The sequence below is a fragment of the Lithobates pipiens genome, unplaced genomic scaffold, assembly GCF_037356315.1.
Source record: "Lithobates pipiens isolate NorthernLeopardFrog02 unplaced genomic scaffold, aLitPip1_a1.2 Scaffold_10, whole genome shotgun sequence".
Taxonomy (NCBI): Eukaryota; Metazoa; Chordata; class Amphibia; order Anura; family Ranidae; genus Lithobates; species Lithobates pipiens.
In genome coordinates this window covers 193,513,927-193,541,611 of record NW_027507686.1, presented here as the reverse complement: position 1 = coordinate 193,541,611, position 27,685 = coordinate 193,513,927, and the positions used below count along the sequence as shown (strand labels likewise).

General features: G+C 45.6%; 1 protein-coding gene across 8 annotated transcripts in view; it reads left to right on the top strand.

Annotated features, from left to right (window-relative positions):
* Positions 1-137: 137 nt before the first annotated feature.
* PPP6R3 (protein phosphatase 6 regulatory subunit 3) overlaps positions 138-27,685 on the top strand; it is a 185,295-nt gene continuing 157,747 nt past the window's right edge. For all 8 annotated transcript variants that reach the window (XM_077460801.1, XM_077460804.1, XM_077460803.1 and 5 more), the window contains exon 1: positions 138-270. The gene's annotated coding sequence lies outside the window, so the exon portion shown is untranslated. The remainder of the gene's footprint in view (positions 271-27,685) is intronic.

Here is a 27,685-nt window from a genome sequence, read left to right as displayed (position 1 = left end):
CAACTTTCTTGACGGACGGCCAGGCCGCCCAACCGCGAGCCGAGCTGGGAGCACAATAAGGCGTGCTTTAGAGGATGACAACCGTGTCACCCAATCAGCTCCCTCCATGGTTAAACGAAGGCCTTATGTGTACGCCGATTGGCTGAAGGCTTCTCCTGAAGGAGGAGGGGGAGGTTTGGAAGAGTTGATATGTCCACCATCTTGAAAAGTCGCTTATAGTGCTGAGCAATTTTCCCGCCTGACTGGATTGGGTTGTTTCCCCGATATCAGGTAAAGCTTGTGGGGTGGTGAAGTGTGAGCGGCGATCCGCGGGTCCGGAGGTGGGGCGGGGGCCCGGCGGCGGCCTTTTGTGAGCGGGCGCTGTGCAGGCCGTGGAAGTTGTCCTGTGAGGGGCGCAGGGCTCGGTTTCGGTAGTGGTGCTGGGTATGGAGGCGGAGGGAGGCTTGCCTCTAACGCAGCCAGTGAGGAGCCATTCTTTCCTGTGTGTGGGAGCGCTACTAGGCCTCACTTCAGGGAAGGGACCTCCTGCTGGGTCACAGGTCACCCCCGGCCCACTCTCTGCACTCGACTCCCCGGCCTGGCCTACTCACAGGCCTACCTCACACCTGAGCTCTACAAGGGGCCCTCATTCACCATACCTGACAAAGAACTGTCTGCCCTCACTGCTCACAGCCAATCACAATAAAGCTGCTCTTGTCAGGTGACTGCAGGACTTCAGTAGATCTAAAGACAACTTTCTGTATTAGAAGTATTGTTTATTATTAATAGCTGGAGCAGGAAAGGGTTAAACCTGTCTGTGTTTTTATTTTCTTTATTTTTTATTATTTTGTGTCCCATTGAGAAGATTTTCCTTCAAGTTATAGAACGCTGCAAAAACTGTTGGCACCATATAACTCCTGTATATTAAAGCGGAGGTTCACACAAAAATGGAACCTCCGCTTTTTGGAACCCCCCTTCGTGTCACATTTGGCACCTTACAGGGGGTGAGGGGTGCGGATACCTGTATAAGAAAGGTATTTGCACCCACACGCCTCTACCCCCCCCCCCCCTCCCCGGGCTTTTTGCTGGGAAACATAGGGGTGCCAGAGACAGCAGGGACCACCCTGATTGCGCAGCGTAACTCGCTCATGCGCGGTAGGGAACCAGGAAGTGAATCCACAAGGCTTGACTTCCTGATTCCCTTACCGAAGACAGTGGCAGCGCTAGAGAGCCGAGCAACAGATCGTCTTCGGGCGCTGACATCGTGGGTGCCCTCGTCAGGTAAGTGTCCATATTTTATTTGTAGCTGCTGACTTAAAAAAATAAATGGTGGACCTCCGCTTTAATAGGCTTCATTCTTCGGGGTATAAATAAGAGGTTAAAGCAGTTGTAAACCCTTACATATACCCAGTGATGGGACTTTCCTCAGGTTATACACAGGGAACAAATCCTCCTACATCAGGCCCCTTTCACACTTGTGCGACTCAGGACTTCGAAGCGTGTCACCCCCCCCCCCCCCCCCCCCCCCACATGATTTCCAGTGAGTGCCATTCAGCTCTGTGCCAATCCCTGTACTACTTTGGTCTGACTTTGATGCAAGTTGAGGTCTATAGACCACGTTTACACAGGCTTTCTCTGAAATTGCAGGCAAAAATCATGTGACTTAAGTCACAGCAGTGTGAAAGGGGCCTAAGGTGTACCTGTTTATCTGCAGTCTTCTCTGCATCTCTTAAAAACGAAGAATTTTTATAAAGCTTGTCTGAGATGTCAGAAAAAATAAAAGGGTGATGGAGAGCTGAAGTTGCGCTGCTGAGCTCAGAGGAGAGCTAATTGTAGGGAGAGACGCACACCCCCCTCCACCAAGGAACAGAGCTGATGCTGTCAATCTGCTGGAGGTCCCTCTCCTGTCAATGTTTTTTCTGTTGGTGTCAGGAGTTACTCATGCAGATAAATGACTTAGCCTGGGCTCATGCTAGTGCATGCGGAACACAGCAATGCAATTTCCACAGGAATCAAACATGTACTTGCCTGATTTTGTTTAGTGGTTTTGCATGGAGCACGTCCGATCCACCTCTTCTTGGGTCCCTGGCATGAACTCCTGGCCCCTCCCTCCTTTTTATTCCCCTACAGCAAGCCCAAGCTCCGTGTATGTATTCAGACAGAGCTGTGGTCTGGCCCCTCTCTCTCCTGATTGACTAACTTGAGTTTAACAGCAGCGGGAGCCAATGGCACCGCTGCTGTGTCTCAGCCAATCAAGAGAGAGTTCAGGGTGGCTGAGGCGCTCATGCACATTGCTGGACAGAGATGGGGCTGAGGAGACAAACTGAAGGTTTTTTTTTTTTCTCTGTGCATAGAATGCATGCAGATAAACCACCTGCCTTTTAAAATTCCTCATTTTTTTTTTTTTTAATGTGGTTGTTGGGGGCGTCTTGTGTGGGGTTTTTTTTTTTTTTTTTTCCCTCCTAAACGCCCCTGTATGTTGGGCTGTGTCCATGTACACCTAGGCGTTTAGAGGCAGAACGCTCCCCCCAAACCCCCCCGGCAGCATATTCATGAGCAGTAGATTTTTGGCAGGAAAAAACGTGATGTGTCTAAACGTGTTAATGCTAGGTGTGTTAAGAGCATGAGTGTTAATTTTGGTGGTCAGAATAAATTATTGTGGTGAATTAAAGTCCAAGAGCTTGACACACCTATATTCATTTACAAATGTGTGTTTTATTTTTATTTATTTTTTTGTTTTGTTTTTCTGCCAAAACGCTGCTGCCAGGATGAAAGGCATCTAGCAGAGGTGGGCAAACGTTCAGGGTGCGTGTGGCCTTCCACGTAACCTGTCCTGGACAGAGTAGTCCCTTCCCTTCCTTCTGTCAGATTCTCTGGATGCCCCCTCAGCAAGCTGGGTGCTAAGGGAGCGCACTCCTAGTCCAGGCTGTGTACGTCCATAGGCGCAGACAGTGCAGCTTGGCCGCTCTTCCCGCTCCCTCGTCAGATTTTACTGACAGCTGGGAAAGTCTATGGCCCCCGCTGCTCTGTGTCTCCTGTTAAAGGGGGTGGAAAACCAGTACAACAGAATGCATTAAGGTAAAAAAAAAAAAAACTTGGACAACCACTTTCACTTCCTGTCTTATAGAAACAAGTGATGGGGTATCTACTTAACAAGGGGGACCCCCTCTTGGACAGTGGCCTCATTTTAGAAAATCCCCCTCTTCCTGCTCTGGCATTGGCTGCAGTATTCAGGTTTTTCCTCATTTTTAGTCCCGGTGCCAGTGATCACCAGAACGAATAAAGAGTGCGTTTCCCAAAGACAGCAATAAAAACCTGATGGGGTTCTAGCCTCTCATCACTCTAAAACAAATGAAACAAAAATTGACCCAGGGCCCTGTCAGGTCCACCTGCCTGTTTTTGAAGGCAGACCTGATTGGAAGCTTGCTGTAGATGTATGGGCAGGCTCATGTGAATGGACTACTGCCAAGTTCGTCCAGGTCAAGTGAAAGGAACGGCATCCTTTTTTTGCTTTTCCGGCTCTAAAAGTTATGTATCGGAGGTACCCTGGTGTAAACAAACGCTAATCTGTTTACATCTGGCCACTCGAGCTATCATGGGTAAGGATGAGCTTGAGCGTGTTCGTAACCACACATGGAGAGCCCTCCAGGAAGTCGGCACATCGCTAATCGCAGGCAGTGAGGCATTTCCCGATCTCTGCAGATTGGGAAAAATGTCTCCCTGCTTGTGATGAGCGCTCTGCAGTGCTGACTTCCTGGGGGACTCTGAATCTGTGGTTGCGAACACGCTCAAGCTCATCCCAAAGATTTCAGCAGGGGCATTTGCATAAAAATAACCTTTGCATTGGGGGCCAAAGGGTTAAAGGCTCACTAAAACCAGCCATAGACAGTGTTTTTTCTTTCCCCCGTGGAATCATCATTAGTGCTAGCATCTATAACACCCGCTAGCAATATTTATATGTAAAATCCAGCAAGCTGGTTGTACCCAAGCTAATTGATCAACTTGGGTACATTCAGCCTGCCCAAACATGGTTCCAATCTTAGCTGGTTCCCACTGGAGCCGGCCAAGATTTGAACCGTCTATGGCTGATTTTACTCCAGGGATAGAGGAATAAGGCGTAAAGCCTAGTACACACAGGATGAATGTCGGCTGCTTCATTAGAAACCGATAAATTAATTTAAGGGAAAAGGGGGGAAAAAAAGTGCAAGTTTGTCCACTAATAAAGGATCGCTTTCATTTGACCACAATTGAGTCATTCATCCTTAATTAAGGTATTGGTACCGTAACCTAATGGCATATAGAAAAAAACGCAGTTCGATAGACACGGACTGCAAAAGGGGTTACTTTGGGCACCAAAAAATATTTCAGAATAAGGTTAATTCATTCAAAAATTGTATTTTTATTTTTATATGTTTAATTTCATTATTAACCACAATTAAATTAATAAAAACCAAGAGCAATTCATAAAGAATATCCATATATAGACCATACATATACCATAGTACACACACAACAAACACAAAAATGACGCTGGTCCGGTGTTCTGGCAGATGGTGTCCTGCCATCATATAGCGTCCGCCCCGTACTGCGCATGGGCAGTACGGGTCAGAAGAAGCTTCGGAAAATCTCTGAAGCTGAACAGCGCCTGCGCAGTGAGTGGAGGTGGTAGCCCGACCATCCAAGCGAAAATAGGTCTGTGAAAATTAGACGGCCCCTCGCGGGCAAGATTTGCTCGCCACGCTTCGGGGCTTGGCCTCGCTGTGCTCGGCTCTTTTTTTATTCCTACTGTGTCCACTTGGATGGTGGGGCTAGAACCTGGACTCACGACACAGGCGCCCTTCATCCTCGGCTATTTTCAGAATCTGTGTTGCTGTGTACTGCGCATGCGCAGTACACAGCGGACACTATCTGATGGGGGACCTTATATGATGGGATACCGGACCAATTGCTGTTGGCTGCTGTAACCGATCAATATATATTATTAAACATTGAGAAATACTCAATTGTCTTATTTACCAAGCAGTCAACAGCAAGCTAGGGGGAGAAATGGGTAATTATGCTACATCTGTTGCTATCAGCCTGGTTTCTAACTAGATTTGTAGCAAAGTGTTCATTTACTATGTATAAATATAAGGTGCAAGTTGATTCACCGGCATTAATTTGCCCAAGTCCTGTTTTAATATATTTTCCGTTTAAACCATGCTACTTTGTTTCAAAGAGTTTTCCATGCAAATGTCAGTTCCTACTAGCAGGCTATAACTAAAGCCACACAAGACAAGTGTATTGCAATCAGACAGTCCTTTTCGAACCAGGAGGCTATCGATTTCAATTAAGTCTATAGATGCCGCTATATCCAAATGATTTATCAGCAGATTTTAGCTATTCAAATATGTATCCAATACGTTGCCACAGCTCTCCAGGACGCTATTGTCTGATTCTCTGTTAGGATAAAAAGATCCGGCCATTCAGAACTCGCTCCAGCGGGCATATCGTAAGCGCTATGATCCAATACTTAGCAAAGTCCGCTAAGTGTGCCCCACACAGGCCAACCGCGATCTTCTTGTCCGAGAAGAAGCTACGCTAATAGCCAACGAAACGCGTTAACGTCACACCGTGACGCTGGACGAGCCTTGCATAGGTGGAGATAGGGTATGCAGCTTGGATAGCAGAGTGTTCTTTTCCATAAACCGGCTACAAAGTATCCCATCTCTAAACAGATGACCGGAGCTTCTGACGGCTCATGCGGAGCATATTCAGTGAACTTTGACTACACAGGAATATAGTGCTGATGAAAGCAATCCACTCTGGAAATAAGCGACCGGCGTCACGGTCGGCCTGTGTGGGGCACACTTAGTGGACTTTGCTAAGTATTGGATCATAGCGCTTGCGATATGCCCACTGAGCGAGTTCTGAATGGCTGGATCTTTTTATCCTAACAGAGAATCGGACAATGGTGTCCTGGAGAGCTGTGGTAACGTATTGGATACATAATTTAATAGCTAAAATCTGCCGATAAATCATTTGGATATTGCGGCGTCTATAGACTTAATTGAAATCGATAGCCTCCTGGTTCGGAAAGGACTGTCTGATTGCAATACACTTGTCTTGTGTGGCTTTAGTTATAGCCTGCTAGTAGGAACTGACATTTGCATGGAAAACTCTTTGAAACAAAGTAGCCTGGTTTAAACGGAACTTGGGCAAATTAATGCCGGTGTCCCATCATATAAGGTCCCCCATCAGATAGTGTCCGCTGTGTACTGCGCATGCGCAGCACACAGATTCCGAAAATAGCTGAGGATGAACGGCGCCTGAGCCGTGAGTCCAGGTTCTATCCCCACCATCCAAGTGGCCATAGAGTAGGAATAAAAGAGCCGAGCTCAGCGAGGCTGAGCCCGAAGCATGGCGAGCGAGGGGCCCTCTAATTTTCCCAACCCTATGTCTGCTTGGATGGTGGGGCTACCACCTCCACTCACGGCGCAGGCGCCGTTCAGCTTCGGAAATTTTCCGAAGCTTCTTCTGCCCCGTACTGCACATGCCCACTATCTGCCAGAACACCGGTGAATGAACTTGCACCTTATATTTATACATAGTAAATGAACACTTTGCTACAAATCTAGTTAGAAACCAGGCTAATGGCAACAGATGTAGCATAATTACCTATTTCTCCCCCTAGCTTGCTGTTGACTGCTTGGTAAATGTTAAAAGACAATTTTGAGTATTTTTCAATGTTTAATAATGTATATTGATCGGTTACAGCAGCCAACAGCAATTGGTCCAGACCAGCGTCATTTTTATGTTTGTGTGTGTTTACTATTTATGTATGTCCTGTTGGTAGTCTGTCTTTTATGGTATATGTACTGTCTATTTTATATATGGATATTCTTTATGAATTGCTCTTGGTTTTTATTTATTTAATTGTGGTTAATAATGAAATTAAACATATAAAAATACAATTTTTGAATGAAATTAACTTTATTCTGAAATATTTTTTGGTGCCCAAAGTAACCCCTTTTGCAGTCCGTGTCTAACTGCGTTTTTTCTTTTTCATTAGAAACCGGCTGACATTCGGCCCATATGTACTGCAGCTGGTCTGAAAAAAAGCTGTCTGAAGAGGGCGTGACTTAAAAAAGGTCTGCTGAACAGCACTCCCCTGTCAGAACACAATAGTACAGCAGGGGAGACCACTATATTAACATTGCTTAGTACATCTGCTCCTCTTGCACTGTTAAGTATTTTTTATTTTTTTTGTTTCAGCGCTACAGGCTTAAAGTAATAGTAAACTGCATTATTTTTTTTCCTTTAACCCTATGTCATGGCATAATGTGCTAGTATGCATTGCATGCTAGCACATAATGAAATGCTTACCTTAGAACGAAGCCCTCCTGTGGTACGCTGTCAGTGCTGAAGGCATTTCAATCTTCACCTGGTCTTCCAGGTTTGTTTGTTTTTGTGAAAGTAATTATCGCAAATAGGGAAAACAGGCAATAGACTCCAAACAATTGAGGTTTACGGTGTCGCATGAAAAGGCAAACTTGACCCAACTAAAGAAACCTTAAGGGCGCTTTCACACTGAGGCGATGGCTGCATTAGCGGTAAAGTGCAGCTTGTTTTAACTGTGCTTTTCGTCCTCTAGAGGGGCACTTTTAACCCCTGATAGTGGCCTAAAAAGAGTTGGAAGCGCTTTGCAGGTGCTTTGGCAAATCTTGCCTTTGATTTCAATGATAGGGCGGTTTAGGAGCACTAAATGCAGTGCCCCTCCGCACCTCCCCGAAGATGTCCTGCCCTACAAGTGCATTGTGAAAGCACTTAGGTTTTCACACTGGGGCTTCAGAAGATGCATGTTCACAGGTGATTTTTATTTATTTTTTTTTTTTTTTTTTGCGCAAACGCACCTGTAAAATGCCTGTGTGAAAGTAGATGGATGTTTTATTAACTTATTCCTCCATACACACTATGGATCCTTCCGGCTTGTATTCTGACAGCAGGTACTCTGTGCTGTCAAACGCTGATCCAAGAGAAGAATTCCAACAATCCTTTTTGACAGAAGTCAATCGTTGGATCAACTTTGAGCGGGAACGGCCACAACATGGTTTTAAATTCAGCCAGTCCCTGCTGAAACGGACAAATTTCGGTCCAGCTATTACTAGAAGAGAACTATAGGCCCTTCTTGCTAAGAACTTTAGCGGGATTATAGTTTTGTTCGGTAACCTTGTAGCCCATGTTTTTATGATTGTGTACAGAAGTGATCATTTTGGTGTAGTTCTTTTTATGTACAGTGCATGGAGTAGTATAATGTATGGGTGCATTTCTGCATCCTGAGGATCCCTGGATGTTACAGGACCTTCTAATCATAGCATGTCTGACAGATATCTGAAAGTTGCTGGGACTTGCAGCGCTGCAGTAGCCAAAAACCTGAAGAGGGTCTTAAGAAGCCAAAGCCAATTTATTTGTATAAAAATAAGAGTTTTATACTTAACCTGCTCTGTGAAACAGTATTGCACAGATCAGCCCCTCACCTCTTTAGTGGTCACCTGCTGGTGCTGTCTGCATCTTCTTCCTGTGGGTGCCCCATAACAAGCTGTGTTATGGAGGCACACATGGACAGCTTGGCAATGCTCCCTCCTCACAGGATTTGACCGACAATAGGAGCATGGCTACCAATGCTACCTGAGGCTCCCGTGAGAGCAGCAAATGACGGAAGAAGACCTGCAGCTGAGACGGTGCTGGAATAGTCGGAGGAGAGGGGTAAGTGTTTGGGTGTAGGGGAGGATAGAGAAGGTGGCTAAACATGTTTTACCTTTTTTAACCACTTGCCGATCACTGCACGCTGATATAAGGCATGCCGTGGGAAAATGGGCGTACCTGTACGTCCCCTTTACGAGGCAGGAAACCGACGGACTTGATGTTCCCGGCAATCGTATCTCTGAGCCACAAAATTGTCACTCCTTTTTTGTTTACAGCGCAAAAAATAAACTGCAGAGGTAATCAAACGCCAAAAGAAAGCTCAATTTATGGGGGGGGGGGGGGAAGTACTTCAATTATGTTTGGGTACAACATCGCACGACTGTGCAATTGTCTGTTAAAGTGACGCAGTGCTGAATCGCAAAAAGTGCTCTGGTCAGGAAGAGGGTAAAATCTTTCCTGGGGCTGAAGCTGTGAAAGAGGAGCTTCAGCCTCTTGACAGCCCGTTCACACCTGAACGTTTTGTAGCCCTACGCCTGAAGCTACAAAACGCTGGAGGGGAAAAAAATCCATTATTCTCAATGGAGGTGGTTCACATCTCCACTCCATGTCGCCTGAAGCTCAAACAAGTTCCGGGCCCTTTTTTGTCGCGTGAATTGGGCTGATTTGGGCGTTTTCATTCCCATAGAAACTAATGGAAACGCTCGATTCGAGCGTTTAGCGCGACAACGAGCGTTTCTACGGGCGTTTTGACGCTGTATCTGCTTAAGAAAAAAATAAGCAGATGAAAAATATTTTTCCTATTGGCTGAAAAAAAACGCCAAAGTTAAACGCTCGTTGTCGCGCGTTGTAGTGTGACAAAACGCTCGTTGTCGCGCGACAAAACGCCGGTAAAAACGTTCAAACACGCTACGCTCAGGTGTGAATGCAGCTAAGTGAACATTGAAAAGTTGGCAGCTACAGAAACTTTTTTTTTTTTTTTTTTTTTTTTTTTTTTTTTTTTGTTAGCCACTCACCTTTCCCACAGTCCAGCAGTGTGCTCACCTCAGCCACTTTCTCCCCTTGTCCACTGTTCTCTCTCTCCCCAGCATATTTGCTATGTGACTGCTTGTGGCTTTACAGTTGGGTGCCCACTGTGCATGCGTGAGTGGCATCGTGAATGGTCCTGCAGTCTTTTGGGACCTGTGATGTGCCTAGATGGTGGGAACGGGTACCTGTCAAAATCTGGTAAACTGGGGCCCCCCTTTTCCTCCCCAAAAGCTTTCACAAGCTGGAGTGGGGAGGAGGCCTTAAAGCAGGACTTTAATGCAACGCATGCATTACCCACTTGCTCTTCGAAAGATTTTACTTCCTTCGTGACCAGGCCTTTTTATTTTATTTATTTATTTTTTTAAGCAATGCTGCTCTGCGCTACTTTAATTGGTAATTTGCGTGGTCCTACAACTGACATCACCAGTGACATACAGTGATTCAATATGCTGTCACTGTACTGACACTAGCTGGAAAGGGGTTAACATCTAGGGTGACCAAGGGGTTATCAGTGCCTAACTGTAATTTTGCAGGGATACAGAGCTCTGATTGCACATAGCTGATCATGATGTGCTGGACAGTGAGTCACTTGCTGGCAGGCTCCCACTGTGTACAATCGCAACAGGAGCAGTGTGCGCCGTATACCCGGAAAGCGGTTGTGACATACGGGTACGTCGCCACAGTACTATACATGTCAGGTGAACAGGCAAGGATAACAAAGTTCATAATTTAGAACCACTTTAAAATCAGAAGCATAACACAAACTGAATCAAAATGTGAAATGTAGAGAGATTTGATCATAAATGTGTCTTTTAGCGGTATTTGACTTTGAGTATGTTTGTCAGATCAGATTATATGACGGATCTAATATTTAAGACATCCCTGTATTAGCTGGCTGTTTTGGTTGCAATGTGTGGAGGTGTTGTGTGAAATGTACAATCCAAACGAGAAACTAGAAGAAATAGTAACATGGCTGCTGTAAAGTCTTAAGGCCAGTGAATGCGATCCAAAAATCGGATCAAAAATACCAACGTGATCATACGATAATCGGATCGTTGGTGCAGAGCTTTTTGAGAGCCAATCACTATGATTAATCCGGAAAAAATTATTTTATTTTTTTAGATTGGACAAGCTCAAATTTTTCCTCTTGCGATACCAGAGCGTATGATTTTCGTTTTGGTCAGTACACTTGTCCGAAAATACAAATACATTACTACACATGACGTCACTTCCGATTCTTGTTTTTTGGCCGTCGTACAAGAATTATCCTGAGTTTAGTAACCTATTAAATTTCTACTTGAGTCTATTAAGCGAAAAAAGTCATACGATATTTGGATTGTGTGTACGGCCATTATTTGCAGTTGCTCTCATGCTGCAGTCATTTGACATTGTTGTGCTAGTTTCAGGTGTTTGTGTTCAGTTTTGCCCGCACATGTGATTGCATTTTATTTTTTTTATTTTTTTCGCCAAGTGTTATTGCTCTTGTAAGGCTGGATTCACACCTATGCATTTTTAGTGATTTTTGTATCTTGTGGATTTGCACTACAGTCCATTTAACATGGCTTCCTATGGAACACGTTTTTGTAGTGCAAATCTGCAAAATGCAAAAAACCCTAAATGCATAAGTGTGAATCCAGCCTAAGACCCCTTTCACACCACACCGTGGGCGGTAAAACGCCACTATTTTTAGTGGCGTTTTACCGCCGGATTTGTGGCGCATTTCGGCAGCTAGCGAGGCGCTTTTACCCCGCTAGCGGCCGAGAGGGTTAAAACCGGCGGCAATACGCCGCAATGGCGGCGTTTTGCCGGCGGTATTACAGCGCTGCCCCTTTGATTTCAATGGGGAGAAGTGGTGGAGGAGCGGTAAATGCACCGCTCCAAAGAAGCTGCTGGCAGGACTTTTCCCTGACATTCTGCCAGCGCACTGCTGTAGTGTGAAAGCCCTCGGGGCTTTCACACTACATACAATGGTGCAGCTTTTTTAGGGCGGATTGCAGGCGCTATTTCTAACGCTATAGCGCCTGCAAAACGCCCTGGTTTGAAAGAGGTCTAAGTCATGGGTGGCTGTTTTGCTTGTCTATCTAGCAAGGTTACTTTGCAGTATATGCAAGAAAGCTGAGACCTCTGCCTTGCGTAAATGTGCTTTTACTGAACAAAAATGCTGTACATACAAAAATATTACCTTTTCTGACCGCTCTACCAGCGCACCGCTCCAGTGTGAAAGACCTGGAGTGACTAGAGCCACATGTGTGTGTCTGTCTGTCTGCTGGTCCACTGTGTTTCATCAAGTCCAAATCAGAGTAGCTCGATGGATACTAGATTCCATAACTTTTTACACAGACTAAATATATTCTGATTGGTAGTACAAAAGATTTGTAGCAGAACCCCCTTTTTTTTTTTTTTTTTTTTTTTTCCGTTTTTATATAACACACAAAATATGCTAAAAATTTAATTTGGGTACGTTGTTTTATGCCTGAATAATTGTCGTTCAAAGTGTGACAGAGCTGAGAGATGTAAATTGAGCATTTGGTGCATTACGGTGGTTATGCATTCAGTGAATTAAGATAAAGATCCTTCTGTAACCAGTCACTGCCATATGGCTCACGGCTTGACAAATGCCAGGTCGCAGTTGCGACTAGAAAATGCGGCCTGGCATCTGTGATGTTGTCAGCCCCAGTGACTAGCATGGAGCGTGCAACGTTGCCGGGCGGCCGGGAAGTGTTTTCTGATGCCAGGCATGGAGAATTGCAGTCTCCTCCCTCCCCCGCTGGATACAGGTCTATCGAGCTGTGTGGGGAGATTCCCTGCAGCAGGAACTGATGGCTCTGAATGGACGCAGCAGTAGCACCAAGCCGGTTACTGTATTGCAGAGGATCCCCCCCCTTCCGAGTCAGGTCTACACTTTCTATAACCAATATGTATTTAGAAAAAAATAAAATCCCAGTGGTGATTAATGATGTCATTTGGGTACAGCGTCGCATGACCGCACAATTGTCATTCAAAATGTGACGGTGCTTAAAGACCAAAATTTTTGTCCGGGGCAGGAAGGGGATGATGGTAATCAGCAGGCAAAAAAACTGGCCCCTAACTTTTATTTTTTTTTTTTTTTTTTTTTTGTCTGGCTCCTAGATTCAAAGAATTTGTCTAGCCCTGCCTCTAGCCCAATCTCCATCCAGCACTGTGCTTATAAGCCACAGTGCTTCTCTGTCCCTCTGTCCCTGCAAGAGGCAGGAGCCATTGGCTCCTGCTGCTGTTGATCGCACTTCCAGTGCACTACCACCATAACCATTTATTAAAAACTTTAAATATTTTACTTGCACAAAGTAGAAAAATAAGTAGTAAAATAAAGCTTTTCAAATGTATGGCTCCAGCAGGCAGGACTGGCATCTGCATCTGATGCTACAGTGAAGAAGCTTGCATGTTTTTAGGGGGGTAGGCCCCCCTTAGAGGCATCGGATGAGGATACCTGTCCCAGGAACCCACACAGATGTCAGTCAAATAACCCTTGAAGTCAGACTGGATTGCCGGTTTGAAATCGTGCGAGTTCAACTGAACCCGTACAGTTTCTAACCTGCAGTCAGTGGGAACCTAGGCTGGGTCTGCACATGTCTAGTGCGACTAGTATGTCAGTTTTTTTTCACTGCAAATAAAGCATTTGTTCAATGGTTCTGATGCAAATTTGCAAGGCTCAGGACTGGATTTGTCACAGCATCGATTTTTCGTGCTGGCCAATGCATAGTAGGTAAAGGGTGTCAACTCCTGTAGTAGGAGAGCAAAAATGCACCTGAAATGCTGAACATGGTTCTTCTCACTGTACTTGTGTGAACCCAGCCTTAACCACTTCAATACCAGGCACTTATGCACCTTCCTGCCCAGACCAATTTTCAGCTTTCAGCACTCTCACAATTTGAAAGACAATTACCCAGTCATGTTACACTGTATCCAAACAAAATTGTTATCATTTTCTTCTCGCAAATGGCTTTCTTTGGGTGGTATTTAATCGCCACTTTTTTTTTTTTTTTTTTGTTTCTATTGTAAAATTTTGCAAATAATTTTTCTTCATAAATTTGTGCCAACATTTATACTAGTACATATATTTGGTAAAACCCAAATTGGTGTATATTTGGTCTTTGTGAAAGTTAGTCTACAAACTATGGTGCCAATCACTGAAAATTGATCACACCTGATGTACTGAAGGCCTATGGCCTTTTTCACACGGACTGTGCGTTCAGATCGGCCTGTCAGGTATTTTATTTTATTTTTGCGGACCTGAGCGGACACTCCATAGACCTCTATGGAGCGTTGGATCTGGTGAGGACGGACTCTACGGTCCGACCGTATCCGATTCCCCCAATAGGTAGAGTGGCGCTCTGACAGGTCCGTCCCTGCACTGTATGCAGAGATGGACCTGTCATCTGTCTGCTCAGAGGGGATCCACTGAGCTATACCCCGTTTTACACAAACTGGGCATATTAACAGGTTATTGCTCACGCAGCGTATGCATAATTGCAACTACAGCCCAAAATGCATTCTGCTACTCCTGAGTATGGCGATACCACATGTGTGAGACTTTTACACAGCCTAGCCACAGACAAAGGCCCAACATTGAAGTAGCACTTTCAGGCGTTCTACAAACATAAATTGCACATATCCTTTCTCAACCACCTATTGCACTTTTGAAGGCCCTGGAGCACCAGGACAATAGACTTGTCCACAAAATGACCCCATTTTGGAAAGCGCACACCCTGATGTATAATCTGAGGCATAAGGAGTCTTCTGAACGTGTTTATTTATTTTTTGCACAGTTGTCCATTCATAAGATATTTCTAACACATAGCATGTACATGGCAAAATATGACACCCCAAAATACATTCTGCTACTCTTCCCGAGTCTGCCGATACCACGTGTTCGAGACTTTTACACAGCCTGGCCACATACAGAGGCCCAACATCCAAGTAGCACCTCAAGGCATTCTAGCAGCGTTAATTACACACAACATTTTCTGACTACCAATCACATTTTTGAAGGCCTTTTATATTTCTAACACATAGCAGGTACATACCAAATAACAAAATATTACTTGTGGTCCACAGAGGAGCGTATCAGTCCAGGCAGCAGGCAGGAATGAGGTCAGCAACGGCAATCATCCAGGCAGGAATGCTGTCAGCACAGCAAAGCACAGGTCCAGGTAGCGGTGTCCCTGCAGAAATAGCACTGATTGCTGTATAAGTGACAATGGTCCCAAAAATGTCCGATATGTCTTCCATAATGTTGCATTCACAATAAAAATCGCTGATCGCCACCATTTAACCACTTAAGGACTGCCTTATGCCGATATACGTGGGCAGAAGCACGTACATGTACATTGCCCTTTAAGAGCCCAGCCGTGGGTCGCGCACGTGGCGGCGCATTCACAAACCGGTCCTGAGCTCCAGGCCCCTGTTTGCCTGCGGTGTCTCACGATCGGGTCACAGAGCTCAAGAGCGGGGAGAGGTAAGTGTAAATAAACCTCTCCCCGTGCTTCCTAGTGAGCTTGTCCCTGATCGTCTGTTCCTTGTCATAGGTACGACGATCAGTGACGTCACATGCCAAGTCACGCCCCCTACAGTAAAAAAAACACATTGGGTCACACTTAACCCCTACACTGCCCCCTAGTGGTAACCCCTTCACTGCCAGTGACATTTTTACAGTAAATGCATTTTTAATCACTGTATTAATGCCAATGGTCCCAAAAATGTGCCGCCATTACTAGTAAAAACAAATTATTAATAAAAATGCCATAAAACTATCCCCTATTTTGTAGATGCTATAACTTTTGCGCAAACCAATCAACAAATGCTTATTGCCATTTTTTTTTTTTTTCCCCCCAAAAAAATATGTAGAAGAATACGTATCTGCCTAAACTGAGGAAGAAAAGGGAGAGATAAAAATTTGGGGATTTATTATAGCAAAATGTTAAAGCATATACATTTTTTTTTTTTTTTATAGCGCAAAAAATTAAAACCGCAGGGGTGATGCAATACCACCAAAAAGCTCTATTTGTGGGGAAACAAAGGAAGTCAATTTTGTTTGGGAGCCACGTTGCATGACTGTGCAATTGTCAGTTAAAGCGACGCATTGCTGGATCAAAAAGTGCTCTGGTCAGGAAGGGGGTTAATTCTACCAGGGCTGAAGTGGTTAAAATGGAAATGAAAGGCAAAACCTTTTATGTATAGATAAAAAAGAATAAAATCGTATTTATTTTTAGTGATCACATTCCCTCTGTTTTCAGCTGGGGAGGAGAAACTGCAGCACACGGAGCGGGGAGTGTCAGGGCAAGTCTGATTATTGCACCCTGGGTTCCCAGCAAGCACAGCTAGAGAACTAACCATGGTGTGCTCTCCTGCTTGGAGTGGTCAGGTGTGTTTTTTTGTTTTGTTTTGTTTTTGTTTTTTTTTATATAGGAAAGCAGAGGGACTGGCAGGGACTTTGCTAGGTCTACAAAATATCTGGGGCTATATTCCAATGCTGAGAACCTACACGTAGTACAACGTTTGAACGCAGTCCTCTTAAGGGAGATTCTCTCCTTTTGGTCTTGCTCATTGGTCAGATCTATGGTTTTTGCTGGTTTAGAAGTTTCCCTCATTGTTCCGGTGAAACTACAGGATTAAACAGGAGCACCCGAAATGGTATCTCCATTTATGTACAAAAAATGTTTAACCACTTACCGACCGCCGCGTGATGATGTACGTCCCCTTTTAATTTTATTTTTTTATTATTTTTATTTTTATTTTTTTTGAACAGGGATTTCTCCGTAACGGAAGCAGCTGCTGCCACAACCATTTCATCCATCTCTTCAGTAAACGATAATGGTGGTCTCTGCGGCGAATGCGCGAGGCGATCGGGTCCTGGCGCTTCCTTGGTATGGAGACGAGTGAGGCTAAGATGGCCCCCACCCGTCTCCATACCATAGCAGGGCGGAAGCGACATCAAAACGTCACTTCCGCCCATGCCTCTTAAAGAGGAAGTAAACCCTGATGAGTTTATTTCCTCTTTCATTCCCTGCAAAGGTGAAGCATAATGGATTACTATGCATCGCATAGTAGCCCATTATGTGTCACTTACCTGACCCAGGAGCCAGCGAAGTCACCGCTGTCCCCTGTAGTCCGGTGCATCCATTTTCTCTGTGGGTCTTGTTGCTCCGCCATGACGTCACTCAATCGCATGGGAGCCGCCACGCATGGCATATTTGCCGTTGATGGTGCCGCGCTCAGTGTGCCTGTGTGCCGCTGTCTATGGCGCATGCACTGTAGACAGCGGTGCCTGTCTTTTGGCAAATTTCTCCTAAACCGTGTAGGAGATATTTCTTGGACCTATAGTTAAGCCCTAATCTAGGCTTACCTGTAGGTCAAAGTGTTGTAAGGGTTTACAACCACTTTAACCACTGGAGATCCGCGCTATAGCTGAATGACGGCTACAGCATGGACCTGCTTTGCCGGGGCTACGTCTATTGACGTCCCGTGCACGAGCGGTGTGCTCTGTGATCAGAGAGTGAGACTCGCCTGATCACGGATCTGAGCAAGGGGTTGATCCCGACCCCTTACCACGTGATCAGCTGTCAGCCAATGATTATGTGACACAACAGAGCCGGTAATCGGCTATATATTTTCTCTATCTCTCTCGCCCCTAGTAGCTCGGGTGCAGAAGTGAACACATACGTGAGTAGTGCCCGCATATAAAACTGGTGGTCAAACCTCACATGTAAGATATCGCCGCAATCTTTAGAGCAACAGCCCTAGACCTCCTCTAACTCAAAACATGCAACCTGTAGCATTTTTTTAAGGGTAAAAGTTTGACGCCATTCCACGAGCGGGTGCAATTTTGAAGCGTGACATGTCGGGTATCAATTTACTTGGAGTAACATTATTTTTCACAATATAAAAAAATAAAAATAAATTGGGCTAACTTTACTGTTGTGTTTAAAAAAAAAAAAAAGTAAATTGTTTCCAAAAGTGCGCTTGTAAGACCACTGCGCAGATATGGTGTGACAAAGTATTGCAATGACTGCCATTTTATTCTCTAGGGTGTTAGAAAAAAAAAAGTGTTTGCAGGTTCTAACAAATGTTCTAGCAAAATAGTGTTTTTAACTTGTAAACACGGAGTCTGAAAAAGAGGCCCAGTCCTTAACCACTACAATACAGGGCACTTTCACCCCCTTCCTTCCCAGCCCAATTTTCAGCTTTCATCGCTCTAGCACTTTCAATAACAATTGCGCGGTCATGCTACACTGTACCCAAATGAAATTTTTATCATTTTTGTTCGCACAAATAGAGCTTTATTTTGGTGGTATTTATTCACAACTCCGTTTTTTTTTTTTTTTTTTTTTTGCGATAAGCGCAAAAAAAGCGGAAATTTGGAAAACTATTTTCTTTTTCCATTTTAAAAGAAATCCAATAAAATCTAATTTTGTCATAAATTTAAGCCAAAATGTATTCTGCTACATGTTTTTGGTAAAATAAATTCCATTAAGTGTATAATAATTGGTGTTTGTGATCACGGACATATGTACACAAATGATCATGTACATATGGTGTGCAGGTGATCACGTACATTTGTGTGCAGATAATCATTGGAACATGTGATTTTAGTGGGACATATGTGTGGGGACGTGTGTGTTTACACTGTAGGTTTACACTAGACTGGTGATCAGTTAGTAAAAAGCTTTAAAAAAAACAGCTCACACTCACTGATCACCAGCCGGCTGCAGCGATCTGCTCTCCTCTCCTCAGCGACGACTTCCGTGTGAGGAGAGCCGATTGCCTAGCAACCGGCTGTTTGTTTTAGGGCTGAAACAACGAATCGATTATGAAAATAGTAATCGATTAATTTCATAATCGATTAATCGGCCAGTAACAAAATGGGGTTAAAGTTAATGAGTCTGATGATATTTACCAGATTGACCCTTTAACCACTTTCAGACCGGACCAATTTGCTGGTCAAAGACCAGACCACTTTTTGCGATTCGGCACTGCGTCGCTTTATCTGACAATTGCGCGGTCGTGCGACTTGGCTCCCAAACAAAATTGACGTCCTTTTTTTCCCACAAATAGAGCTTTCTTTTGGTGGTATTTGATCACCCCTGCGGTTTTTATTTTTTGCGCTATAAACAAAAATAGAGCGACAATTTTGAAAAAAACGCATTATTTTTTACTTTTTGTTATAATAAATATCCCCCAAAAATATATAAAACATTTTTTTCCCTCAATTTAGGCCGATACGTATTCTTCTACATATTTTTGGTAAAAAAAATCGCAATAAGCGATTATTGATTGGTTTGCGCAAAAGTTATAGTGTTTACAAAATAGGGATAGTTTTATAGCATTTTTATTAATAATTTTTTATTTTATTTTTTACTAGTAATGGCGGCGATCTGCAATTTTTATTGTGACTGCGACATTGTGGGGGACCCATCGGACATTTTTGACACATTTTTGACACATTTTTGGGACCATTGTAATTTATACAGTAATCACTGCTATATAAATGCAGTGATTCCTGTGTAAATGACACTGGCAGTGAAAGGGTTAACCAGTGGGTGGCAGTGTAGGGGTTAAGTGTTCCTAGGGGTGTGTTACTAACTGTGGGGGGGTTGGGCTTTCATTTAGTGTACACTGATCTCTGCTCCAATCACATGGAGCAGAGATCAGCGTCACTAGTTGCTAGGCAGAATGGAAAAATGTTGTTTATACAGCATTTCCTCCATTCGGCCGCTCCGTGAGACGATCGCGGGGATGCCCGCGGCGATCGAGTCCGCGGGTCCCGCGACCGGACTCACGGGGGTCCCGACCAGCGCGGGAGCGCGCCCCCGGCGGCGCGCTCCCGATGGCAGGGCGGCATCGAATATTGGACGTACATGTACGCCAATATGCCTGCCCGTGCCATTCTGTCGACTTACATCGTCGTGCGCTGGTCGGGAAGTGGTTAATAGTATATCTCTCCTCTAATAGTATATACATTATATTGCTCCTCTCAGTGCTCGACAAAACCCGGTCGCCAGGTCGCATTGGCGACTAGAATCAGCGACCTTGCGCCTGGGGCAGCATAGCTGGGGGTATCCCGTCTCCGTGGACCCCCCCCCCGCGCGATCGCGTCGGGCCGCGCCGCAGGTGGCCGGTAATTGAGCCCCCGGCTTTGAGGCCTTCTGTGATCCTATGGTTCCTTCTGGAATCTGGCGCCCTCTTGTGGTGGCCGTTGGAATTACAACCAACAATGCTAATGGGATTGCCTGCCAGTCTTTCTCCATCCCTTTACTTAGAACCCCTAAACAAAACAAAAAAAAAAAAAAATATATATATATATATATATATATATATATATATATAACACCCTAGAGAGTAAAATGGTGGTCTTGCAATACTGTCTGTCACACCGTATTTGCACAGCGGACTTACAAGCGCACTTTTTTTTGGGGAAAAATTTTTTATTTAATAAAAAAAAAGACAACAGTAAAGTTAGCCCAATTTTTTTTTTTTTTAGATTGTGAAAGATAATGTTACGCCGAATAAATCGATACCCAACATGTCACGCTTCAAAATTGCGCCCGCTCATGGAATGGCGACAAACTTTTACCCTTTAAAATCTCCATAGGCGACGTTTAAAAAATTCTATAGGTTGCACATTTTGAGTTAGAGAGGAGCTCTGGGGCTAGAATTATTGCTCTTACTCTACCGATCGCAGCGATACCTCACATGTGTGGTTTGAACACCGCTTTCATATATGCGTTCGCTTCTGCACGCAAGCTTGGCGAGACAGGGCGCATTTAAAACATTTTTTTTTCTTATTTTAACTTTTATTTTTATTTTTTTCACTGTTCTTTTAAAAAATAAAATAAAAATGTGTGTCACTTTTATTCCTATTACAAGGAATGTAAAAATCCCTTGTAATAGAAAAAAGCATGACAGGTCCTCTTATATATGAGATCTGGGGTCAGAGAGACCTCACATCTCATATTTACACTAAAATGCAATTTAAAAATGTCCCTCTAAGAGCTATGGGCAATGACTTGGAGACAGGTGGGGGGATGGGGGCTATCTTCCCCTCACTCGTCTCCATGTCAGGCCAGGGACAGGTCCAGATTGCCGTCACGGACCTGGCTCCTAACTTTTTTAGCTGGCTCCTAGATTCCAAGCAAATTTGTCAACCCCTGGCTCCTCTAATGGTATATACAGTATATCGCTCCTCTAATAGTATATACACTATATCTCTCTTCTAATGGTATATACAGTATATCTCTAATAGTATATACAGTATATATCCCCTCTAATATATACAGTATATCTCTTCTGTCTGTTATTCTCAGAGTGGATTAGATATTTTGCTCCCTAACCCAGGGCTTGACAAATTAGCTTGGAATCTAGGAGCCAGCTTAAAAAGTTAGGAGCCAGGTCGGTAACGGCGATCCGGACCTGTCCCTGGCCTGACATGGAGACGAGTGAGGGGAAGATAGCGCCGCAGCCCCCCCCCCCCCCCCCCCCCCCTTTTTTTTTTTTTCCTTAATTAAAATAAATTTTTTTTTTACTTTTTACAAAAATTTATATATATATATATATATATATATATATATATATATATATATATATATATATATATATATATATATATATATATATATATATATATATATATATATATATATATATATATGTATATGTATATATGTATATATGAAGCCATTTACCAGCCACCACACTCACCGTTGGGCAAAAGGCGCCAGATGACGCCCGCAATCACTTCCTTCTCTTCACTTTGGGAAGGAAATGGGCGGGCAGTGAAAAACAGGCAGGGGAGCTTCACTCCATTAGGAATTAGCATTATTGGAATAGGGTGTAATTTCTACATCCACCACAAGATGGCGCCAGACTACCGAAAGATTTTAGAAGGCCGCAAAGCCGCGGCCTCAATTACTGGCCGGCGCGGCCCGATGCAATTGCGCGGCGGAGTTCGGGGTCCAAATGGAGACGGGATACCCCAGCAGCGTTGCCCCAGTCGCCAGGACACGAATTCCTATGCGCAAATGCGACCAGGCGCCCGGGGTTTGTCGAGCCCTGCCCTAACCATATAGTTGGTTATTTATATTTACCACTGCATAGAGATATTTAAGAATAAAATTGCCTTTTTTTTTTTAGACTTTACATATTAACTAAATTATACACCACACTTTTTTAAGGTTATTAACCGATTAACCGATTAATCGAAACAATAATCGGTCAACTAATCGATTATGAAAATAATCGTTAGTTGCAGCCCTAGTTCGTTTACATCACATGACGGCCAAGATGCGCTGATCCCCCTCCTTCTGAAGGACGTTCCTGAACGTCCTCTCAGAAGAAGAGGGCTCCCACCCGGCCGTATATGTACATTGGCCGGGTGGGAAGTGGTTAAAGTGGTTGTAAACCCTTACAACCAGCTTTGACCTACAGGTAAGCCTAGATTAAGGCTTGCCTGTAGGTCCAAGAAATATCTCCTAAACCTATACGGTTTAGGAGATATTTACCCGAAGACAGCCACTGCTGTCTACGGTGCATGCGCTATAGACCGCGGCTCACTGGGCAGGCCGCAGATCACAGCGATATGCCGCAAGTGTCGGCTCCTGTGCGCGGGAGTGACTTCATCGCGGCTCCTGCAAATCACAGCGCTGGAGCCGTGAGACCCGGAAGCCACTCCGGGATACATGGCATCGGCGAAGAGGAAGACGGAGGACCGCTTCAGGTGCTTCGTTCTCAGGTAAGTTATTCATAATGAGCTAGTATGCTATGCATACTAGCTAATTATGCCTTTGCCTTACAGTTTGCCTTTACTTCCTCTTTAAGTGATTGAGTTCTTATCATTGCTTAGTATTGGAGGTTAAATGACATGCTTGACCTTTCTTTTTGTATAACCTGCAATCCTTTAAGATTAAAAAAAGAAATCTGGGGCTAGAGCCCATAGCAACAAAGTTAAGACTCATACGCTTGGATAGATTATTATTATCCGCACAACTGAGTGCGCCCCTCCACATTTTTGTAACTATTTTATTATCTTTTCATGTGACAACACTAAAGAAAATTGCACTTTGCTACAATGTAAAGTAGTGAGTGTATAGAACAGTGTAAAGTTGCTGTCGCCTCAAAATAACTGAACACGCAGCTATTGATGTCTAAACTGCTGGCAACACAAATGAGTACACCCCTAAGTGAAAATTGTCCAAACTGGCCATTTCCCTCCCCGGTGTCATTTGACTCGTTAGTGTTACAAGGTCTCAGGTGTGAATGGGGAGTAGGTGTGTTAAATTTGGCGTTATTGCTCTGTCTCTCATACTGGTCACTGGAAGTTCAACATGGCACCTCACGGCAAAGAACCCTCTGAGGATCTGTAAAAAAGAATTGTTGCTCTACATAAAGATGGCCTAGGTTATAGGAAGATTGCCAAGACCCTGAAACTGAGCTGCAGCACGGTGGCCAAGACCATACAGTGGTTTAACAGGACAGGCTCCACTCAGAACAGGCCTCGTCGTATATAGGGCTTGCCATGGTCAACCAAAAAAGTTGAGTGCACGTGCTCAGCGTTATATCCAGAGGTTGTCTTTGGAAAATACATGAGTGCTGCCAGCATTGCTTCAAAGGGTGTGTGTGTGTGTGTGTGTGTGTGTGTGTGTGTGTGTGTGTGGCGCGCGCGTGGGGGGGGGTGTTCAGCCTATCGGTGCTCAGACCATTTGCATCAAATTGGTCTGCATGACTTTTGTCCCAGAAGGAAGCCTCTTCTAAAGATGCACAAGAGAGCCTGCAGACTAAGGACCCTGTGGTCTGAGACCAAGGTTAAATTAGTTCAAATGGTGTCAAGCGTGTGTGGCAGCAACCAGGTGAGGAGTACAAAGACAAGAATCTTGCCTACAGTCAAGTATGGTGGTGGGAGTGTCGTGGTCTGGGACTGTGAATGCTGTCGGCACTGGGGAGCTACAGTTCATTGAGGGAACCATGACTGCCAACATGTACTGTGACATATTGAAGCTCAGCATGATCCCCCTCCCTTTTGAGACTGGACAGTATTCCAACATAGCGGCCCCTAGCACCACCTCCTAGAGGACCACTGCCTTGCTAAAGAAGCTGAGGTTAAAGGTAATGGCCTGGCCAAGCATTTCTGCAGACCTAAACCCTATTGAGCATCTGTGGGGCATCCTCAAACAGAAGGTGGAGAAGCACAAGGTCTCTAACATCCACCAGCTCTGTGATGTCGTGGAAGAGGACTCTGGTGGCAGCCTGTAAAGCTCTGGTGAACTCCATTCTTTGGAGTGTTAAGGCAGTGCAGGAAATGTTGGCCACACAAAATATTGACACTTTGGGCCCAATTTGGACATTTTCGCTCAGGGGTGTACTCACTTTTGCCAGTGCTTTAGACATTAAAGTGGTTGTAAACCCACGAACAAATAAAAACCTTGCAAGACAAAGGCATAATGAGCTAGTATGCATAGCATACTAGCTCATTATAAAATGCTCTCCTTAGATGGAAGCCCCCTCAGCGGTCCCGGAACACTGCTCTGCCTGGCGACACGTCTCCCGGAGCCTTTTATGGATATCGCGGGCTCCGGTGGTGTGATTGGCTGGAGCTGCAAATATGGAACTCCTTCCCATGTGCGTGGGAGCCACTGGTAACAGCACACCAACTAAAGAAAAGTCATGAACGTGCCGTTGCTTCAGTGCACATGTGCTGATGTCAGGGACATCTAAACCACGCAGGTTTAGGAGATATCCACAGTAGCTACAGGTAAGCCTTCTTATAGGCTTACCTGTAGTGAAACTTTGTTTGTAAGGGTTTACAACCACTTTAATGGCTGTGTTGTTTTGAGGGGACAGCAAAGTTTACACTGTTATACAAGCTGCACACTCACTAATTTACATTGTAGCAAAGTGTCATTTCTTCAGTGTTGTCGGAACAAAAGAAAAGATATAACAAAAATGTGAGGGGTGTACTGAGATCTGTACCCACGTATGACTGAGGAATATAGAAACTCAACTGTTAGGGCCGCCTTTACCATATGAGAGCCTCCTCCTTGCATCAATTGGGGCCCCCAGAGCTGCTGCTCCTCTGGCATTAAATATAGGCCTCCTAAAGTTTCTTGCCTTTTTAAATTCACAAGGGGGAAGGGGAAGACTGGGCACTGGCAGCAGTCAGAATGAGAAGGTTCCACCACTAGGAGGGAGCAGAGTTAGACAAACTGTGGTTGATGGCAACCAACCACTCAGACAGTGGGCTGGGAGGTGTGGCAGCAGCCAGGACAGGACTGCAAGCCAGGAAAGTTCTGCTGAATGCCAGGGGTCAAGTGGCCTCCCTGTGGCTTCACAGCCAATTTCCTTGTGCGCATGCGCAAAGAGTGCTGTTTCCTGACTGGCCCGGCGGCAGGGAAGCAGGGGGACCCAGACTTTTGACTATGGACGCACACCCTGGATAGCGAGCTTGCATGTCTGCCCCCGTGGAATTAAACCTGAAAAATTAAACAAAAAGCTGAAAAGTTTTATTTTTATGACCGAAGAGACCCCATTAGTCTCTTCTGTCATCCCTTCTTCTTGCCTGTCGGCGTTTGTATACACTGAGCCATGCATGCACGGCTCTTTGTATGCTTACAGCACAACTGTCATGACGATGTGACTGCGGCACATGTGAGTGAGGCGTCATTGCAGCCTGGCTAATCCAGCAATTGGAACAGCTGAACCTGGAAAGACTGATAGAAGATGGACGTCCCCTTGACAGATAGAAGTACTGACACCGTAGCGCTGGAGGGTAGTGCATGCCAGGCAAGTTGCCCATAATGTGTGACTATGCTGTGCAGACTTGTACACTGTTGAATAAAGCCATATGTGTAAAAAAAAAAAAAAAAATACAGGTCAATGGTTTTTGCGCAGAACCGTCTTGATTATCTTCATCTTGGTTCCCCTGCTGGCACTGCAGGCTCCTCTTTAAGAGACCATAGGAAGCCACATGCTATGGAGGCAGAGGCGTATCTAATGAAAATGGTGCCTATGGCAAGCACTGAAACCGTGCCCCCGTCAAAACTTTTGAAACCCATCTTTTTTAGATGGGGGGGTTTTTTTTTATTTTTTTTTATTTTAAGGTTAACAAAGCTACAAGTCAAGCTCTTCAATTACCCCTTACAACAGAGTCAATAGCGTTCAATCTTATATCGCGTTTCCCCCCTTAGGCGGCGTACACACGCGGGGACTGTCTGCCGAAACTAAGTTCGTCAAACAGTCCGCTCAAACTTTTGAATGAACGAACACGCCCACACACGGCACTTTTTGAGCGGACAAATACGGCAAACTTTGTTCGTCGTACTAAGTCCGCGCAACTTTTGAAATGAGCGGACTCGCCCACACACAAGGCAACAGTCCGCTCATTTCGAGCGCGTGTCAAGGTAGGCGGGGCCCGCGACGGAGACGTCGCGGGCTCCGCCGCCTGGAATGGACTTAAAGGGGAACCCCAACGCCGAAAAAAATCGGTGTGGGGGTCCCCCCAAAGTCCACAACAGACCCTTGTCCGAGCACGCTACCCGGCCGGCCAGGAAAGGGGGGCGAGCGAGCGCGCCCCCCCTCCTGAGCCGTACCAGGCCGCGTGCCCTCAACATGGGGGGTGCCTTGGGGAAGGGGGGGGCCGCGCGGCCCCCCACCCCAAAGCACCTTGTCCCCATGTTGATGACAAGGGCCTCTTCCCGACAACCCTGGCCGTTGGTTGTCGGGGTCTGCGGGCGGGGGGCTTATCGGAATCCGGGAGCCCCCTTTAATAAGGGGGCCCCCGGATACCGGCCCCCCACCCTATGTGAATGAGTATGGGGTACAATGTACCCCTACCCATTCACCTGTAAAATAAAAGTACCCAAAAAAAAAAACACAACACACGAGATAAAATATTTTATTGCACAGCTCCGGGGGTCTTCCGTCTTCGGGGGTCTTCTCGCCGGACTCCTCCGCTATCTTCTTGTAGCTCTTTTGCTAGCGGAGGAGTCCGGCTTTCTTCCTCCCCGCCGCCGGCCTCTTCTCCCGACTTCGGGGGTCTTGTCCCTCTCTTCGGTTCTTCTGCCGGGCCACCGCGCCTTCTTATAGCTCTTTTGCAGGCGGTGGCCCGGTCTTCTGTCGCCGCCGCCTTCCGTTCTTCTTCTTGTTCTTCAGGAGATGTTGACACGTCGCTCTCTCCGGCCGGAATGCCAGAGCCGCGCTGAGCGGCCACTTATATAGTGACAATGGGGCGGTGTCACATGGTATGTCACATGGGTTGGTCACATGGTGACCCCGCCCCATTACGATGTCATAGTCCCCATGTGACATCAACCCATGTGACATATACCATGTGACACCGCCCCATTGTCACTATATAAGTGGCCGCTCAGCGCGGCTCTGGCATTCCGGCCGGAGAGAGCGACGTGTCAACATCTCCTGGAGAAGAACAAGAACGGAAGGCGGCGGCGACAGAAGACCGGGCCACCGCCTGCAAAAGAGCTATAAGAAGGCGCGGTGGCCCGGCAGAAGAACCGAAGAGGGGGACAAGACCCCCGAAGTCGGGAGAAGAGGCCGGCGGCGGGGAGGAAGAAAGCCGGACTCCTCCGCTAGCAAAAGAGCTACAAGAAGATAGCGGAGGAGTCCGGCGAGAAGACCCCCGAAGACGGAAGACCCCCGGAGCTGTGCAATAAAATATTTTATCTCGTGTGTGTTTTTTTTTTTTGGGTACTTTTATTTTACAGGTGAATGGGTAGGGGTACATTGTACCCCATACTCATTCACATAGGGTGGGGGGCCGGTATCCGGGGGCCCCCTTATTAAAGGTGGCTCCCGGATTCCGATAAGCCCCCCGCCCGCAGACCCCGACAACCAACGGCCAGGGTTGTCGGGAAGAGGCCCTTGTGCTCATCAACATGGGGACAAGGTGCTTTGGGGTGGGGGGGGCCGCGCGGCCCCCCCTTCCCCAAGGCACCCCCCATGTTGAGGGCACGCG